Genomic DNA, 20,250 nt, shown 5'->3' with positions numbered 1-20,250 from the left:
CAGTAGAAATGACACACTAATCAGAAGGAGGGAGTCCCAATAATAAAATTAGTTTAAAATAATCATTGTTTTTTTAAGATTTGATCTCATAGCATCTACAACATGAACATTACCTTGTCTCTTGTAACAATAATTGGGTGTGAATTCTATTAGTATACAGATTAGGAGTTCATTTGTCATTGTGAGAGCCAACTTCAAAACCCAAGCCCTTAACCATCATGCTGACGAGTTTCTACCTTATGTAAGACACTGAAGTGATCCATACAGCCTGGAATTTCTTTCTTCTGCATTCTTGCTTTCTTCTCCTTAAGTAGTACTTAGGTACAATATTCTTCCTAATCTCCTGAGCATCTCCATGGAGTGGCACCACATGGTAGTACAGATGGTCACAAAGATATTAAACCCTGGGGTTGTCTGCATTCTTACATCTCAGATGGTCTCTTACAGAAGCCAAAGGCAGTAGAGTGAAATTCATGGGTTGTTCCTGACATATTGTTCTTAAACATACAGTAATCACCTCTGTATGGCTTGTCATCAAATTGCCTCTAGCTTGGCTCTCATCATTATTTCCTTCAAATTAGCATCACATTCTGTGCTACTATGCGGACAAAAAAAATAGTTAAATCCTTTTCTCTGTTCTGGAAGCTTACTTTTATAAAACTAATAATTTTGTTACCTGTGCTCTGGGTTACAAGACAAGTAGACTATGATCATACCTGTACTCTTCAAGTAAATACAATAGCATTTACTATCCACTTGCCCTACCTTTTTAGGATATGCACAATAAAATTAAATAGCACACAGCCTATAAGATAAAAGAGAAATTGGAACATTATATTTATTTTTCCTAGCTTCATGACAATTTTTTCTTGGTTCATACAATTTGAAGAAAAATTATATAAGAGAAAGAATAGACGCATCTTAGCAAATTTAGACTTGAGACTATATTATACTTCAGGAAAATGATTTAAATTTCTATCTCATACCATATCCTTCAGTATTGGACATTGAGGTTGTGTTCCCAGAATCTATTCTATCACTGCTGTATTGTGTACGGCTTGGTTTATAGTGTACTGGACCACAACTCTGGCTCCATACGGACCCTGGTTGGTGTAAGTTGATGAGTGCAGCCTCATCTCTCTTTCTCAGGTGTTGCTTTTACAATGGGCATATTATCTACGTTAGTTTGATTAGAGTGAAATACAGATATTTTAGTTAATCTTGAAGGTAAAAGGAAGTATTTTTCTGTATGATATAGTTTAAGAATATAATATGTGAAACTGGTACAGAGATGGCTGATGGAATGGAAAATGAATCTGAACATAAAGCTGGCACGGGGAGGAAGGCAGAGTGAAGAGATAATATAAGCCTCTATATGGAACCATACTAGAAGCCAATATTATTACCATGGTACTTCTCAAGCATATGAGCAAATGAATTATTTTCTATATATCTCTCATATACCGTCTAAAAGCTAAGATAATGATAATAACTGTTTAAAAATATTGAGTGCCAATAAGAGACTATCACAATCAGAAAATTAACTATAATCCCAACTGTGGGCTTTTAGTCAAATATTTTATCATCTTTTTTATTGATTCACTAATTCATTTATTAAGCTTAATGTTTACATGATACATTGACCTTCTTAATATCTCTGAGGTTAAAACAAAATAAGAAATAAGATTAAAAATTGCATTTTGGACCACTAATTCTCAAACTCCATTTAAAGATTACCTGAACAGACTAATTAAAAGTATAGACATGCAGGATTTACCCCAGAGCTACCCTAATCAGAAACTCTGGATTAGAGGCCTAGGCATCTATATTTCTCAGAGAATGCTAGTTGATTTTGAGATGTATTAAAAAACAGTTTGAGCATCTTTGTCCTAAGCTTACTATATAACATCAGAATTTTATAGAGGATATTGAGTTCTGTTTCATTAAAAGTTTGAAATGCTGATTGCTATTAATGGTACATTATTAAGACTTTATAAGAGAGTAATCATACTTATCTTTTTCTATGGTATTCATATAGAGATCTAGAAAAGTAAGAGTTCACTAGGTATATGTTCATTAAATTAGCAATTTTGTTAGGTGAGGATGTTCCAGTTTTTACACAAACACAAGGATATATTTATATAGAATGTATGGAATCCAGTTGACATAAAAAAGTTTGATGATATTGCATGATATGCACTCTCAGTGATTTTAAAACACTCTTTTTAAAAACAAATTTGAATTAGTCATAATCCCCTGGGAAGGGAATGTATCAAGGGAACTTAGAGATAAAACCTAAAATGTAGATGGTAAGTACTTAACTCTGGCCAAAGTGGCTTATGAATCATTCTTTATAATCTTTGTTATATATAACTGAAGACTAAACCAGTTATCCAAAAAATGAGTGATTTTTCTTGACTAAAGAGTTTTAAGTTAATTTAATAATTTAAAAATTTATAATATGGGGTGCCTAGGTGGCTCAGTCAGTTAAGTGTCCGCCTTCGGCTCAGGTCATGGTCTCACGGTTCATGGGGTGGGTTCGAGCCCCGCGTTGGGCTCTGTGCTGACACCTAGCTCAAAGCCTGGAGTCTGCTTCAGATTCTATACCTCCCTCTCTCTCTAACTCTCCCCTGCTCATGCTGTCTCCCTCTGTCTCTCAAAACTAAATAAAAAACATAAAAATATATTTAAAAATTATAATAAAAATATGTAGGAAAAACTGATTTATGAATTTTATAGATTTGTCCAGGTGTAAACTAAATACAACATTGCCCATGTTTAATATATACTTAAAATATTTGATAATACTTAAAGCATTTGGCACAGCTTTTCTGTACACATTTATTCAGTAGGGGAAAAATAAGTAATTTAAGTAACATGTACTATTCTACAGGATATATGTATATCATCTGTTTAGATGCAAAGGAAGAAAGAAGATTATTATTTTAGAGATGTCCCTCTCCTTAAAAATCAGAGATTTTGGAATATATTTTTACACTACAGGTACATTTTGAATAATTGATATGCTTTCAGAAATGATTACATTAGAAACTTTAAAAATAATCCTTCTTATAGAATACAACATCAGCAATGTGAATTATATATACCTATGTCCAACCACATGATACATACAATGCATATAATGACATGCAATGACGTGTGTGTGTGTGTGTATATATATACATAAAATTTTATATAAAGCAAGACAGTTGAACCTGTCTTGGTATCAAGGGAAAAGTCTAAAAACTGACACCATAGCTCCTGGGACAGGTACAATCACAAAGCTAGAAACCTTTTATCTTTCTGTAGGAGTTTAGCACTGTATCCAAGGGATTCCTTTGTAAACATTTTCCCAGATAAGTTAGTAATGCCAGATGAGACTTGAATACTCCTAGCAGTACCACATGAGAGATGGTAGCAATTTGTCTCCTCTTCTTTCTGCTGCAGAGATAAAGAAGAACTTAAATCAGTCCACTCAAGCATATGAGGAGGGGAAAATTCAGTTTTATGACTAAAGCAATCAGATTATTATGCTGTGTCTTGAGCTGCTGCACCACAAAAAAAAAAAAAAATTCTGTTTTCAAGCTGAAATACGGCAAAAAGGAAATTCTCCCCTCATCTACTCTGTCCCTACACAACACAAACACACATATATATATAATGATTGCTCATGCAATTTCCATAGCAATTATTGTACAACTTCACTTTCCAGCAGAATTTTGAAAGCAAATGGACCCAGATAATTGTCAGAAGCTTAAATCTGCATCATAGCCATGTTTCACATTTAAGGGACCCAAGAATCTAAGACTTTTGTCTTGCCTTTATGGCGAACAACTGAGTTGAAATAGTATTTTTCTAGGCATCTTATAACATATATTCCAAGTGGGAAAGATGGAATAGGTCATTATTCAGAACAATTTACTCTTACATGATGGATCAAAGGACTTACTGCTGGGCAATCACTCATTCTCAGCCAAGATGGGCAGCATTTGGAATACGGGTTGACAAGAAAGTATGAAGTGACATTTGTGCCCTGCCAATGCCACCATCATCATGCGGTGCTCCTTTCTCATTTTCTTATAGCAGTCATGGAGACTGAGCACAAAAAATAAATAACTTGAGAGAAATGAATAAAAACATACGTTGTTGGAGCACCAAAGCTGGAATAGGGTGCCCAAGGCAAATATTAACGTATTTATTCTGTTGGAGCAATGAAAAAAGGAACTTGAAGAGTTGGGACATGGTCACAGTATTAAGAGGTTAAAGACAACAAGATCAAAGCCAAAATTGCTCAGAAAAAGTAGATAATTTTGTAAAAGACCTCCTCCAAGCTAAACCTCAGTCCCCATCCTACATCAGGAACAACTTTTGGATCAGCAATCAGCTAGAACCATGGGTTCAAATCCCAAAAGGGTTGGTGCTGCACTCTTCTGCCAAGTTAGATAAATTGAGTTTGGCATGGAACACAGGCCTTTTGGGAAAGGCCTTAAAACCCCATCTGTTCTATTTATTCTAAGGATCCCAGTGCAGTTTTTAAGAGGAGGCATTTATTCTGAAGCAAAACTGGGGTACCACATGAGAACTCAAGGCTGATAGCCACAGCTCCAGAGATGTTCACTTGATAACAATAACTGATACCATTCACAATTACCACCATCACTACCACTGTCTTCGTTAGCATGCTTAAATATTAAAAAGAGAAAATTACCGAAGGCAAGAGGTAGGAAAAAAGAAAATGAGCCCTCTTAGATATTTTAAGATATAACCGAAAAAATATCAAACACAAAACTATTCATCTAGCTTTGTGTGTCATTTTATTATCTTTAAAAATTCAGTTTGTTAACCAGGCTGCACTTAAGGAGAAAAGTAAAGGAAACTTTAAAAGACTAAATGTGCCCACTGCTTGTGTGGTTTCTATCATCCCTTTACTTCCTGTGCTGAGGTAGAGAGTAGTGAAGACATGTTTTAACCCAAACGGAGCTTTGAGGTGCAGTGGCACTTACAGGACACAGCTAATAACGGCTATGGCTTTTCATGACATCTCTTTGCTATGCTTCCGCATGACCTTGTCAAAGTTAAAAGCTCATAAAATTCCTATTTACTTTTTATGGCATTACCATTCTGCATAACAGTGCTTAAAACAAAAACACAGTATAATTATACTGTCAGTCAAGCAGCTAAGAAAGGCATTTTCCACCAGCCTCATACCTAGCAAACTGTAAATAATTTATAAAACCAGAAGTCATGACTAAGTGGCAGTGTTCGGGGGCTAGTTAAGCACTTGTCATAGTGCCGTGGTTTAAGAGAGCTGGGCACAAAACACTGCTTGTTTACTTTTATCCTGTGAGTGTAAAAAATTGTTGTTTGTGCTTGTCGCCTTTCCATGTGGGCTCTAATAAAAATATCAAATTGTCAATAGAAATTTGAACAGGTGTACAGTGAGAGTCATAATGATGTTTTATTCATATGTATTTCCAGCCCATTTAACTTCATCCAACAAACAACAAAAAATATTTTCTTCATTACCTCCAATTAATGTAAATGTCAAATGTGTTGAATATATTATCACACTGATAATTTGTTGTGTTGATTGATTTGTGGAATGTTTTGGATTAAAGTAACAATTTTTCTTCTTGACTCACAATTGCATGTTGTTATCCGTCACCTCTGGATTATGTAAATAACAAATTTGTTTTCATTAGATCTAGCGCTAATTCTGGTAAACAAGATTTTCAAAGTGTCAGTGGTTTCTGAGATTTCCAGCTCCTTCATTACTTTTAGTTATTTTATTAATTATTAAGTAGAATTTATCAGCTCTGGAGATAATATATATCTTCTTCATGCTAGTGACAAGATCACCCTTTATAAACCCTTTGCATTTGTAAAGCCATAGGAAAATAAAACCAAAATAATTAAATTCTAGGTTCCATATCCCTCTCTATGTTCTATTTGTCTCTCATAACACTTTCATAATAATCAAGGTATATATAATAAACCATATCTGTAATTGATTTTGTGCTAGCTTTTCTTAATTGTTCTGGTCATTATTTAAGCTTATTAAATACATTTAGAATGAAAAATTTGTGGTCAGTTTTCATAGGAAAATATAATGGTATGCTTAATAGGTTTCTTAATATGATAATAGAGAAGTATTTTTTAAATATCAATATATTTTATGTTCATATATAAAGTTAAGTGAGAAATGTAGGTTATTTTCTTCATGGTTCAGGAGAAAAATCTAGTGCTCGGTTTTCTTCCATTATCTAGTAATTTCAATTAACCTTTTTTTTGTTGTTGTTAAATGGGAGACATAAAAGAAGGTTTGAATGTATATGAGCATAGCACTAAATTCTGCCTTGGTTATTTTTTAATCACCCTGAGAAGTGAGTCGACTTCCCTATGTCTTTGTCTTCTATTCTTTGAAATGGCAATAATATTATTTATCATATGTGTTCATGGAAACACTAAATATTTGTGAAACACACTTGACATGTATCCAATAATGAATTTTATGGGTCTTTCTCCCTTTATTTTATTTTTTGTATGTAAACGTCATCTATATAAGGACAATGCATTCTACAGAAATGTGATATATAAAAAAATATTTTCTTGTATATGTAGCTCATAAGGACTGTGACCTAACACCTCAGATAGGTGACAAATATTTAATTGTTGAGAACCTAGCTTAACTTCTAATATGAGCTCTTATGTACTTTTAAACTGAGTCGACTCTTGATTTTCTTCCACCTTCCCACCATGGTCTAGGCATAAATACCTGGAAGCTTATGTAGATGTGTGTTGTCCAGAGTTTGTGTGATGGCGGTGGGACTTTTCAGTGCTGTGGACAAGGACTTCTCACTTTAAATATTGCCATATGTCTGTCATTCATCCAGCTTACACATCAGCTCTACATGCTGAGTCAGCTTTCTGTTCTGATTTCACAGATTCATCTGGGTTAGGTCCTTCATAGCCATATTAATTCTGGTCTTCTACTACACTGACACAGAGGAAGTCAATGAAACTCTTTCAGATGCCCTTTATCCAACACCCTCTCCTGCCTTGTGATTTCTGGCATCTCATTCACCCTGTTGTTAATGAACTCTGGGGGAGTAAAGCACAGGTTTCTTCTAGTAGCAAATCTCACAGACTCAAGGATATTCTTCACATCTCTCATCAACTTGGAGCTTGGTCTATAAAGCAGGGAACAAGCTCCCTTTTTCAGGGATCCATATACATTTACTCTTAGCATTCTCTCCTTATCTCCATTTCCTTCTACCTTTGAGAAACATAGGTCACTGTTTCATGTCAGGTAGTGTCCTGAATGCATTGTTCATGCCCTGCATTTCATGCCAGTCTTCTAAGGTCTAGGACTTGAAACTCAAAGGTCCAAGAATTGCCTCTTTGCTTTCTTCTCACTTGCAGAGGTGGGAGGTAAGCTTTCTGAGGCACTTCTGTCAGTTAAAGCAGTAATGTAACATATCAAGCTGACAAAATGGGAAAATGGCTATATGGAATAAGAGAAAATATACATATCAAATATTATCTTGCTATGTAAAGTTTTAAAAATAATCCTATCTGTTTTTATCTTCTTTTTTCCTTCTCTTACCCTATGTTTATATGCTGTGTTTCTTTAATTCCATATATGATTGAACTCATATGGCATTTGTCTTTCTCTGACTGACTTATTTTGCTTAGCATAATACATTTTAGTTCCATCCATATTGTAGCAAATGATAAGATTTCATTCTTTTTGATCACCAAGTAATATTCCACTGTGTATATGTGTGTGTGTGTGTTATGTGTGTGTATCACATCTTTTTTATCCATTCACCAGTCAGTGGACATTTGGGCTCTTAACATAATTTGGTTATTGTTGATAGCACTGATATAAACATTGGAGTGCATGTGCCCCTTCAAATAAGCATTTTTGCATTGTTTGGATAAATACCTAGTAGTGTAATTGCTGGATCTTAGAGTAGTTCTATTTTCATTTTTTTTTTTTTGAGAGAGAGAGACAGACACAGAGCATGAGTGAGGGAGGGAAAGAAAGAGAGGGAAACAGAATCTGAAGCAGGCTCCAGGCTCTGAGCTGTCAGCCCAGAGCCCAGCGCAGAGCTCCAACCCATGAACCGTGAGACCATAACCAGAGCCAACGTTGGATATTTAACAGGATGAGCCACCCAGAAGCCTCTATTTATTTTTTGAGGAGCCTCCATACTGTTCTGCAGAGGGGCTATACCAGTTTGCATTCCCACCACCAGTGCAAAAGTGTTAGGGAGACAAACCATAAGAGACTCTTAAATACAGAGAACAAATGGAGGGTTGCTGGAGGGAAATTGAGGGAGGGATGGACTAAATGGGTTATGGGAATTTAGGAGGCGACCTGTTGGGATGATCACTGGGCATTATATGGAATTGATGAATTACTGGGTTCTACTCCGGAAACCAATACTATACTATATGCTAGTTGACTTGAATTTAAGTTTAGAAGAAAAGAAAAGAAAAAGTTGACCATAAGAAAAAGTAAATTACTAGCTGATTCCTACCACTAGAAAGGTATAAAGAAAAATTGTAAGAATGACTAATGGAATGGCATTCATCCTTTGTGAATCCTTTATTCTAGCATCCAGTTCTCATCCTACCTTACCTGAACCTTAAAACCAGAGAGTAGCATCCAGACTGGGGTCAGGATTGAGAATGATAAGTGGGGAGGCAAAGAGACCAAGAAGGGGGATGAACTGAAACAGGATGGGCAAAAAACAGATAAGGGATTGAGAAGGAAATCTATTTCTGTGCAGCATTGCAGAGAAAAGCACAGTAAGAAAGCAGACACTTGTTTCTTGCCTAGGACATCCAGGAGACATGGCTTTGCGCATCCCAGAAGTATCACAGGGACAGGTCTGGGAAAAGGCACCACTTATTTTCCATAAATACGCCCAACTTGAAGAGTGGATTATAAAGTTGTAAGAATGCTTCTGGCTCTATTAAATAAAAGTAAACATGCTTTGAGTCATTTCAGTGCTCACAGGTCTTCATGTTAGCTCACATATTCCAAGGCCTGTCTATTGCAGTCACTTCACTCTAAGACACACTCTGCCCATTAGACTTAAGTGTAAGAGAAGAGCCCTAAAAATGGCAAAACCCAAGAGTTAAACTAGCAGAAAACTCTGGCTATGGATTTAGGGGCTTTTAAGACTGGTGGCAGCATTAGGATTTCAGTCTAAATGTCTTTTGTCATCAGTGTAACTTTTTGATGTCTGGTCAAATTTTGTGTGCCACTGACTTGGTCAATAGGAAGGCATTGTAAACACTTAGAACCCCTATGAATAGTATTCTCAAATCAATATTTCTTCATGGAATTCTAGAAATAGAGACCAAAATTTTAACCCTGAGTAAGTAGTGTAACACTTATAAGAGTATCATGTAATAGGATATTTGTTTCTGGTTCCTATTCTGAGATAAGGGATGAACTGAAAAATTCAAATCACATGTTACTATATACACACATGCATATGCATGTATACACACATACAGATACATATATTTAATAATAAGCACACAACTGTGACTTAATAACACCTTAATAGTACTTAATACTACTTTGTATATATTCCACATTACATGCCATCATCTTGTTGTTCATCATTCCAGGTCAGTGTATGGATATAGCCAAGTAAATGTCTGTCTAGAGTATTCAGAAAATCTTTTTGTTTGTAAGAACTTGCCTACCATAAAAGGTCTCAAAATAGTGAGAGATTCTGGAAAAACAAGTAGTTCTTTCTCACTGTGAAAGAGAAGTGGTGTGAAAAATCAGAATAGGTTCAAAACAACAACCAAAAGCAACTTGCCATTGTCAATAAATAGAATAATGTGTGCAATAAATAAATGAGAAACAAATGTCTTTTAATTATTGCCCAAATAGGGGAGAAATCCAAGGTTCACCTGGAAATTGACTGTTATTGTAAGTTTTCTTTTAGCCAATCAAATGGAAATATTCATATGCTCAAGGTATGGTATCAGTAAGCTGACCTGCAGTTGAGACCGCGCATTACATAGTATTAGAGTTGAAGTGCAGTTAGAAGACACTCTGTGATATTAAATATTATGTTCAAAGCTCTAAGCCAGTACTTCAATAGGCTCTTGAGACCCACTGGAATATTGACAGGCTGTGGTGCCTCCTCCCTCCCTAGAGGGCCATTCTGCCAACTCAAGAAGCATTTTAGAACAAATCAGGAACTTGCCTTTATTTTACCTTTTACTTCTACATGAAAAATATTCTCAGAGATTTATCATTTTGTATGTCAGTTATGCCTTCATAAAAAGAAAGAAAGAATCAGAATTGCCATTGCTAAAGATAGAAGCCCTGAAGAGAGCCAAAAAAAGAAAAAAAAAACAAATAAGAAGTACCAGTGATGAATTTTTGAGAAAAATAATGTTTAAACATAGACCTAAAATATTGGTAGAAATAATCCATGTAAAAATCTGGGAAGAAGGGAGTTCCATATATGGGAGCAGCTTGTATAGTGTCTCTAGAATAGAGCCAATGTTTTGAAAGGATCAAAAGCTGGGTTTAATAGTTGAAGTGTTTGAGGTCAGTAAAGGGAGACGGGAGGCTGAGGAATATAGACTGTGAAGGACCTTGAGTCTAGACTTGATCTTGAGGGTAATAGAAAGTGATAGAGTTCTCATTAATTACATTTAAATTTTACTGTGATTGATATATGACAAGATGCTCAGAATCACCCATCATCAGGGAAATACAAATCAAAACTACAATGAAATACCACTTCACACTAGTTAGAGTGGCTAAAATTAACAACACAGGAATCAACAGATGTTGACAAGGATGCAAAGAAAGAGGAACCCTCTTCACACTGTTGGCAGGAATATAAACTGATGCAGCCACTCTAGAAAGCAGTATGGAGGTTCCTCAAAAAATTAAATATACAACTACCTTATGACCCAGCAAATGCACTACTAGGTATTTATCCATAGGATATAAATATAATGATTTGAATTGATACATGTTCCCAATGTTTTATCAACAATAGACATATTATGGAAAGAATCTAAATGTCCATCAATTGATGAATGGATAAAGCTCGTGGGACATGTGGGTGGCTCACCTGGGTGAGCATCTGACTCTTGATTTCAGCTCAGGTCTTTTGGGATTCTTTCTCTTCTCTCTCTCCCTCTCTTTCTGCCCATCCTATGCACTCTCTTCTCTCTTTTAAAATAAATAAACCTTAAAAAAAGAAGTTGTGTTATATGTATATATATAGATAGATAGATAGATAGATAGATAGATAGATAGATAGATATAGATATAGGTAGAGATAATGGAATATTAGCCATAAAAACAAATGAAATCTTCCCATATACAGCAATGTGGATGGAGCTAGAGTGTATTATGCTAAGTGAAATGTCAGTTAGAAAAGGGCAAATACCATATGATTTCACTCATGTGGAATTTAAGAAACACAACAGATGAACAGAGGGGGAAAAAAGAGACAGGCAAACCATGAAACAGATTCTTAACTATAGAAAACAAACTGAGGGCTGTTGAAGGGATGGGGGGATAGGCTACGTGATTGATGGGTATTAAGGAGGAGACTTGTGATGATCACTGGGTGTTGTATGTAAGTGAAGAATCATTACATTCTACTCCTGAAATTAATATTTCACTGCATTTTAAGTAACTCATTTTAAATGAGAACTGAAACTAGAAAAAAAAATCACTGTGATTATTATATGGAGGATGGACCTAAGGGATGAAAGACTATAGGGAGCAGGCCTGGTAAGACTTGGAGCTTCTTTCACTATGCTGGACCTAGATGATTATGGCCTGAACTAGGATACTGGCAGGAAAATGAAGAAAAAGTACAGATTTGAGATACACTTAAGCCATCAAGCTGAAGAAACATGGTGATTGACGGAAAGTGAGCAACTGGGTGGCTCAGTCAGTTAAACATCTGGCTATTGATTTCAGCTCAGGCCATGATCTCACAGTTCATGGAATGGGCCCCACATCAGGCTTCTCACTGACAGCATAGGGGCTGCTTGGGATCCATTCTCTCCCTTTTTCTCTGCCTCTCCCCATCCTGCTTTCTCTCTCTCTCTCTCTCTCTCTCTCTCTCTCTCTCTCTCTCTTTCTCTCTCAACACAAATAAATAAACACTTAAGAAAACTGGGCAATTAAGAGGAGCTCAAGAATAGTCTCATAGTTTTGACTTGGGCAGCCAGGGCCAAGGTGGTGCTGGTCCCTGAGCTTAGCCCCAGTGTGGAATGGAGTGCAACGGAGGGTTGAATCAGAACTAGAAAACAAACCTACAGGGTTGTCTCTTTATGGATTCCAGTGCACCACACTTCTCTGAGACCCGATTGGGAGCTTTGCAGTAAGCCAGGAAAGTGAAGTTGCTGGCTGAGCCAGGGTGGTAGAAAGGTGGGTAGTAATCTGTGATTGGATTATGGATACAGTTTGAATTTATGAAATATATTTCTGCTTAAGAGACTTTGTATGGTCCCTTTGATTTAATGCATCCCCAGCAGGTACTCCAAGGGCAAACTCTCCCACCTTTCTCAATGTCTCCAAAGGCCTTCCTATCTTACATTTCACCTTTACCCATATTTTATATTCCTTTTCACTAATATATTTCTTTTTATTATCATCAGTCACTCTTCTATATATTTCATCTACCTGTAATACTTTGTTGGTTTTACTCCTAGAACATAGCAAATGTTCGATACATATTTGTGGAATGAATCGGTGAATTAATTAATTCTAAGGCATCTGAATAAAAGTATATAGCATTTAGAAATAATATATCACTACCAGGGACTCATTTCCTAGATCTTGGGGGGCAATTTTGAGAGATATACTAAGACATTTTCATACTAAGAAACTCTAGAATAGTTCAACAAAATCTAGCAACCATTTGGAGATGAACCATAAGAGACTCTTAAATATAGAAACCAAACTGAGGTTTGATGGGGGTGGGGATGTGGTGGGGTGGGTTAAATGGGTGATGGGCATTAAGGAGGGCACTGTTCAGGGTGAGCACGGGGTGTCTTATGTAAGAGATGAATCACTGTGTTCTACTCCTGAATCCAAGACTACACTGTATGTTGTTAACTAACTTGAAAATTAAAAAAAAAAAGCTTCAAAAGACTACGTATAGACTACTAGCTCAAACAAAAAAATAAAATTATAAAATTGAGTATATTGTATAAGGTTTAAAAAAAAGAATTATGGAATAAAAATAGATCCAAAATTAAAAAGAAGCTTTCCAGATAATATAATTATATATTTTCCCCCAAATACAAGAGAATGATTTCTATATCTTTAACAATAGAATGTCAAAACTCTTGATCCCAAAGCAAAGTAACTGCTAAGAGGAATACTTCATCAGTGATGCTTTATTTTCCTTCCACAAGACACGATTTCTCTCTCTAGCAATTCAGTAGAGTGAAACAATGAAAATATTGCCCTCGACCTATTGTATAGGGATATTTTGTGTTCTAAGGACTTTGTTTAATGAAGCAAATATTTTACTGCTTACAAATGTCAAGAACTTAGACTTGATCCAGAGAAAATAAAACTATTGACGTGATACTTCATTGAATGACATGTCAAGGAAGAATTAAGACTTTCGTGTTCATTTCTTTATACCAGAATTTCCTTTGCTTTCAAATAACTGTAAAAAGATAAGAATGTGTAGAAAATATTTTTCTTATTTTTATAATTGTAAAATAGGTGACTATAAAAATTAATTGCAAATTAAGTATATTAGGCTTATAAGAAAAATATATCTGAGTGCTACATAGGTAGTTTCTCTTTTTTTGTAGTGCACAGATAATGAGTCTCTGTTGTTTTCTGTTATACTCTATCATTTTCCAGGGATTCATAAATTATACAATATTCTGCTTAATCTTCTACACCTTCTTTTACTTCTTTCTTCTCTGTTTACACAGTCTATGTCAGCCAGTATCAGCATTTTGATTATAAACAGAATGAAACTTCTTCCAAAGCCTGTTAGAATATAGAACAACATATTTTGTAATATTTTCTGTCTTTTTTTCCCTCTCCACAAACCATAAGCGGTATAACATTTCTTTTGCCATTGCGTGAACTTGGTATTTTTAACTAGCATGGGATTAGCTTTTCTGTGTGTTCATGAAGCATTAAAGCTTTGCTGAACAAAACAGCTCCTTCTGACCTCTGCTAGAAAAATGGAATATCTTTAAGCATGCTCTTATTATTAATGGATTTTTCCATGTGTAATTCTTCCTCAAACCTCTTCCCCATGGCTCATGCTGTTGGCCCTGCTTGTGTGACAATGTCTAGAAAAGTGATAATTTCCAGGAAAAATTTTACATCATTAAAATTTGGAGTCATAGTTAAGTTATACTATATTTGATTAACTAGTGAGTAGTCTTATTAGATACTTAGTTTATTTATATAAAATCATCAGGGTCTGACCAACTAATAGTTAAAATGGGATCCAGATGTTATCTTATATTCCTCTCAAAGAACAGGCAGTTATCAAGATTGCCATTAAGATATGGAGCATTTTATTTTTATGTTTCATTTTTTAAATTTGTTTACTGTTTACATATTTTTGAAAGAGAGAGAAACAGAGCTCAAGTGGGGAGGGGCAGAGAAAGAGAGAGACACACAGAATCCAAAGCAGGCTCCAGGCTCTAAGCTGTCAGCACAGAGCCCAACATGGGGCTCAAACTCACAAACTGTCAGATCATGACCTGAGCCAAGTGGATGCTTAACAGACTGAGCCACCCAGGACCCCCAAGATATGAAGCATTTTAAATAGAACCAACATAATAATCCTTTAAATATTGTCAATGAAATGCACAAGAATAGATGCTTAGACTGATGAATAAGTAAACAAAATATGGCATATTTATATGGTAAAAAAAAGAAAATATTAATATGATACAAAATGAATAAACCTCAGAAACATTATGTGGAGGTAAGAAGCCAGGCACAGAAGATCACATATAGTATGAGTCTATTTATATGAAATCTCAAGAAAAAGCTAATGTGTGGTATAAAATGTAGATTAGTGGTTGCCTACACTGGGCATGAGTGTGGGGATTAAATATAAAGGGGCACAAGAATTCAATTGGAGTAGTAAAAATGTTCTAAAATTAGACCATGATGATAGTTGCAAGAGTTTGCCAAATATCTTTGTATTGTACAGTTAAAATGCATAATATTATGCTATATAAATTATATCTCAACAATATTATTAAAACAACATAAATAAATAATGCTTAGGTCTCCGTACTATTTAACACTCTATGCTGTCTTTTAAGGTTGTCACTCTCTACAATGTCAATAACATCACAAAATGTCAACCAAAAAGTACCACCAAAAAGAATAAGGCCTTTAGAATACATGTTGTATATAATAGGAAGTGGTAGACAATTTATCTACTCCAATAAAAGCAAAAACCAATTTAAAAAAAGGAATGTTGACAATTCTCCTGACCATTGAGTTTCAAAAACCTGTTACTCCACACCCTAAATACATAATATTATCCTCATTTATTCTATGCCAGCAAATACTAGAAATTGTCCGAGTAATGCTTTTTTTCATATTATTTCTCTAAAACCTTCATTGGATAAACATGTATTATTTTTTCAGAAACCACGCTAGCAGTGCAGGTCTTCTAAAATACCCAATGAATAAATAAATGCATTTTGTACATTCAAACAAATAAAACCAGTAAAATTTCCCTTTTGGTTTCAAATATCTTAGTAGAATTTGATGATTTCATAAAAATGAACTAGTTTGGGGAATTGTATTCAAGATAATGGATAAAGTTACATAAATATGTGAAAGACATTTTTTTTCTTTCTGCAAATATGTTTCAGCATTTAGTATATAGAATTATCTTTTTAAAAATCTATCTTTGTCACATCTGTGTTCATTTGAGCCCCTTTTTATACGCATTCTTAAATATGAATTTTATTCAGGGTTTATCTATATATTTTCTCTTTAGTTTCCTAGTGTTTATCTAGAAATTGAATATTAATATGGATAATAAGCAATTGACTTGCCTGAGTATTTCATTTTGAAATTTACGTACTTAAAACTTTTAAATGGTAATGATAGCCATGGATCAAGTAAACTAACTTGTATACAAAGAATAGAAACTGTGACTTTGACTTTTTAGTTAGTAGTCAATACTCAACAGAAGTCCTCACATCAAGTAGGCTGGGTGGCTCAACTGGGCTACCAAAGTTAAGTATTCTATTCTTGATGTCAGCTCAGGCCCTCATTTCACCATTCATGAATTTGAGCTCTGTGTTGGGCTTTGCACTGACAACATGCAACCTGCTTGAGTTTCTGTCTCTCCCTCTTGCTTCCCTCGCCTCCCATCAAAATAAATAAATAAACTTAAAAAAACAGTTTCCTTTTTAAAAAGAAAAAGGAAGTCCTCACATAAAAATGCACCTTGCTGGTAACAGTGACTGACTTGCTGAGAGTAAGAAGTATTTAGACGGGCACCTGGGTTGCTCAGTGGGTTAAGCATCTGACTTTGGCTGAGGTCATGATCTCACAGTTAGTGGGTTGGGCCCCACTGTGCTAACAGCTCAGAGCCTGAAGCCTGCTTCAGATTCCATGTCTCCAACTCTCTCTGCCACTCCCCCACTCACATTTTGTCTCTCTCTCTCTCTCTCTCTCTCTCTCTCAAAAATAAATAAGCATTAATTTTTTTAAAATGTATTCAGAAAATATGTCACTTTGGTATATCATCCACTGGCCAAGAATTTCAGGTTCGAAGCAGCTCACTGCTGCTCAGTGTTAAAAGAAGAAAAAAAATATATGAGCTGCCTTGGTCATAGATTTCAAAGGCCTAAAGGATTCATACATATATCAACAAAGAATTTGAGTCTGAAAAACAGATAAGCCGTTTAAAAGGGATACCCAGCAACTAGTTCTAATTAAGTTTTTCTACATGTAGGAGCCTATTTAGTAAGGTAAGCTCTGTATGATAAGTTCTTCTGAATTTAAAAGGGAAGCTGAAAAGTTGAATATTTGTGTGACAATTTCCAAATGCTAAATGTTGGCAACTAACTCACAAATTGTAAAACATTGTAGATGGCAAAATTGACCAGAGGACTGGGTCTCCTAGTGGCCAACTCAATCTTTCTGCTTCACAATGCAGTCTCATCTAGTTTTGCACTGTCCAAGACCCTTCATATTTGAGTACCACATGTATACCCAGCTCCCTCCACTAAGGCAGCCTGTCTTTAGCCTTTGCTCATGAAGGTCCTTTGGTTTAAAATATCTTCCTCTTTCATACTTAGCAAACTCCAGATTTTAAAAAATATTTTTATGAGAGCCTCCATTTGTATTTCTGATGATCCTTTATTATAGCAACTATTCCTTTATAAAAGCAATTTTTATGTATAATTTTTAAAAAGGGGTGGTGGAAAACACTGTCTCAGTTTTCCTTGAAAGTGGGGCATCCTATATTCTTATTTTGTGTTCATAGCATAGTAACTGCAGATAGTCAACACTCACATGTTTGAAGGAATGAATGAGTGAATGAATGAATTACTAGTATTGAAAACGATAAAATTTTTACCTCAGCTCCATTACTGATTTGTTATATAATCTTAGGTCATTTCCATTGCTACGCTCCAGTTTCCTCTCCTATATAATAAATACAGCAGTCTGGATTCTTTCTGTGGTCTTCAATATTCTAGTTTGATGATAGTGAGATAGTCATAATAAAGTAAATAGTAAGCGAGTAATGTCCATTATTAAACCCTTATTGTGTGCAAGGAACTGTGATAAGTGCCTTAAACATAGGATCTCACATAATCTTCACACGATATTATAAGTTAGGTATTTTTATTCCTATTAAACAGATAATAAAAATATGTTTGGAGATATACATTTTGTTATCATTCATCATACTCGAAATGCAAAGTTTGTTGTCCAGTCCTCTATCATTCCTTTCTTCTTAGGGGTTTGTGAATCATAATAACTGAAGTTCCTATGGTTTGAGACTTTAATTACAGTAACTGGTAAGACCACTGATTATCTGTTCAGCCTTGTGTAACACTGCATTTTTCGTACTCCAGATCCCATAAAGCCATTCTACTCAAAGTGTGGTCTACAGACAAACAGTATCAGAATCCCCTGGAAAAAATTGCTAGCAATGCACAATCACTATCCCTGGCCCAGACCTGCTGAATCAGAATCTGCATTTTAACAAAACACTCATAGGATTCTCACACACAATAAAGTTTCAGAAGCACTGACAGAGAAAAAAATATTCCTTGTTTATCACCATAATCCTATTAATATGGAGGTAGATAAGTCAGCAATGCCCTCACAAAGGAAATCTTAAGAAGAGAATAAGAAAATGTAAAAGGAAGTGTAAATGATTTGATCCTAAGTCATGACTATATCTAAACAGCAGTTAAATTCAGATTTTAGAGAATATCAAATATCTATGTGTCCACTTCTACTTTGCATAATAATGTCTCTTTATAAAATAATTCATTTGCCAAGTTTAGTATCTAGTTGTTGGACACTTGCTATCTTTGAGATATTACAAAGAATGAGACTTTCTGTTTTGAAACCAAATCTTTTGGAAGTTGTTTTTTGTTCTTTTTTCTGTAGGCACTTCTGTAAACTACAACAGTTTTAAACCATGATAACAAAAGGTATTCAGTTGAAATCATTACTTATTATTGCCATTATGAAGCCTGAACAGACACTTTTTTGAGTGATAACAGTACAAGAAAAGGTTTAGTCCCTCACTGTCTTCAGTAAGTTAGAGCAATGGGTATAATGTGAACTTGAAAAAAAAATTATCTTTCTTTCAGGGAGTAGAATTTTCTGTTTTTTATTTTGAAAAAAGTAGTGTCTAGCTAGCTGAGATAGAACAATGAGGTATGCATCACCTCAGTATTATGCATTTTCCAAAAGAAATGGTTCTTCCTTTATTCTTTGTCACTTCTGGGCTAATTGAGTATATAAAAAGAAACTTCTCTTGTGTAACTCTAGAGTCTTTAAAAATGGTCACAGTGGGGTGCCTGGGTGGCTCAGTCAGTTAAGCCTCCGACTTTGGCTCAGGTCAGATCACATTCGTGGGTTTGAGCCCCGCATTGGGCTCTGTGCTGACAGCTAGCTCAAAGCCTGGAGCCTGCTTCCGGTTCTGTGTCTCCTTCTCTCTCTGCCCCTCCCCCTCTCATGCTCTGTCTCTCTCTGTATCAAAAATGAATAAAACATTAAAAAAATTAAAAAAATAAAAACAAAAATGTTCACAGTGTTATGTTAAAGACCTCTTTCTTCTGGGGATCATACCTCATGCTTATCATTGAATTCTTCCTGGAAACAATTGAAGTGAAGAGATTTATTCAAAGATGTCACAATCTTAGAGTAAGATTATCTCATTTATAAATATGTGGAGGCATGCATTTCTATTCTTTTTTCTTTATCCATAAGAAATATCATATATGTATTTGTAAAGGATAAATCAAAGCTGTATAACATGGAAATTGGCAAATGGCATCCAGATCCTCTAGACAAAATATAGAATAATAGTAGTTATATATTTTTGAGGATTGTAATCCTAGAACTGACAATTGCAAGAACATTACTTAGTCCTTGAATATAGTGACAAGTATATAGTTACAGGGTAGGAGAAAGTCTTTAATAATACATGTGAGAAACAGGCAGGCAGAGTCTGGGACTTGATACCCAGCTGAAACACCAGCAAAGAAGATTCAAGGCTGAGTCCATCCATCTCAAACCTCTTCATTATCATTTAGTTTTCTGGTTTCTGAGGTTTTTCTTTTTTTGTGGTAAATTATGGGAGAGCAGGTTTTCCATTCTCATACCTTTTTCTTCAATTATTCTCTGTTCTTCCAAATTAATAATACTTTTTGTTGCTGAGCATTATATGAGACTCTAATCATTTATTTGTTTGCTTTATAGCTAGATTCTTATGTTTCTTCCTTTGCAGTGTAGCTATTGAAGATCCACAAATTTCAAAAATGATATTTTAAAATAAGCATGCGTTATATGCAAAAGCCTTCCTAGTCAGCAAGTTAAGCTGACTTTCTGAAACATTCTTCAGCAAATCTTGATATTTGCATATTTGTTCTGTTTTATGATGATTATATCCAGCTGATTCTTCCTGGAGAATAATATCATTCTCGTCTGAGTCAAAAACAGCAGCAATGACAACAAACAAAACAACTCTT

This window comes from Suricata suricatta, chromosome 6, assembly GCF_006229205.1.
Source record: "Suricata suricatta isolate VVHF042 chromosome 6, meerkat_22Aug2017_6uvM2_HiC, whole genome shotgun sequence".
Taxonomy (NCBI): domain Eukaryota; kingdom Metazoa; phylum Chordata; class Mammalia; order Carnivora; family Herpestidae; genus Suricata; species Suricata suricatta.
Note: the sequence above shows the minus strand (reverse complement) of the source record.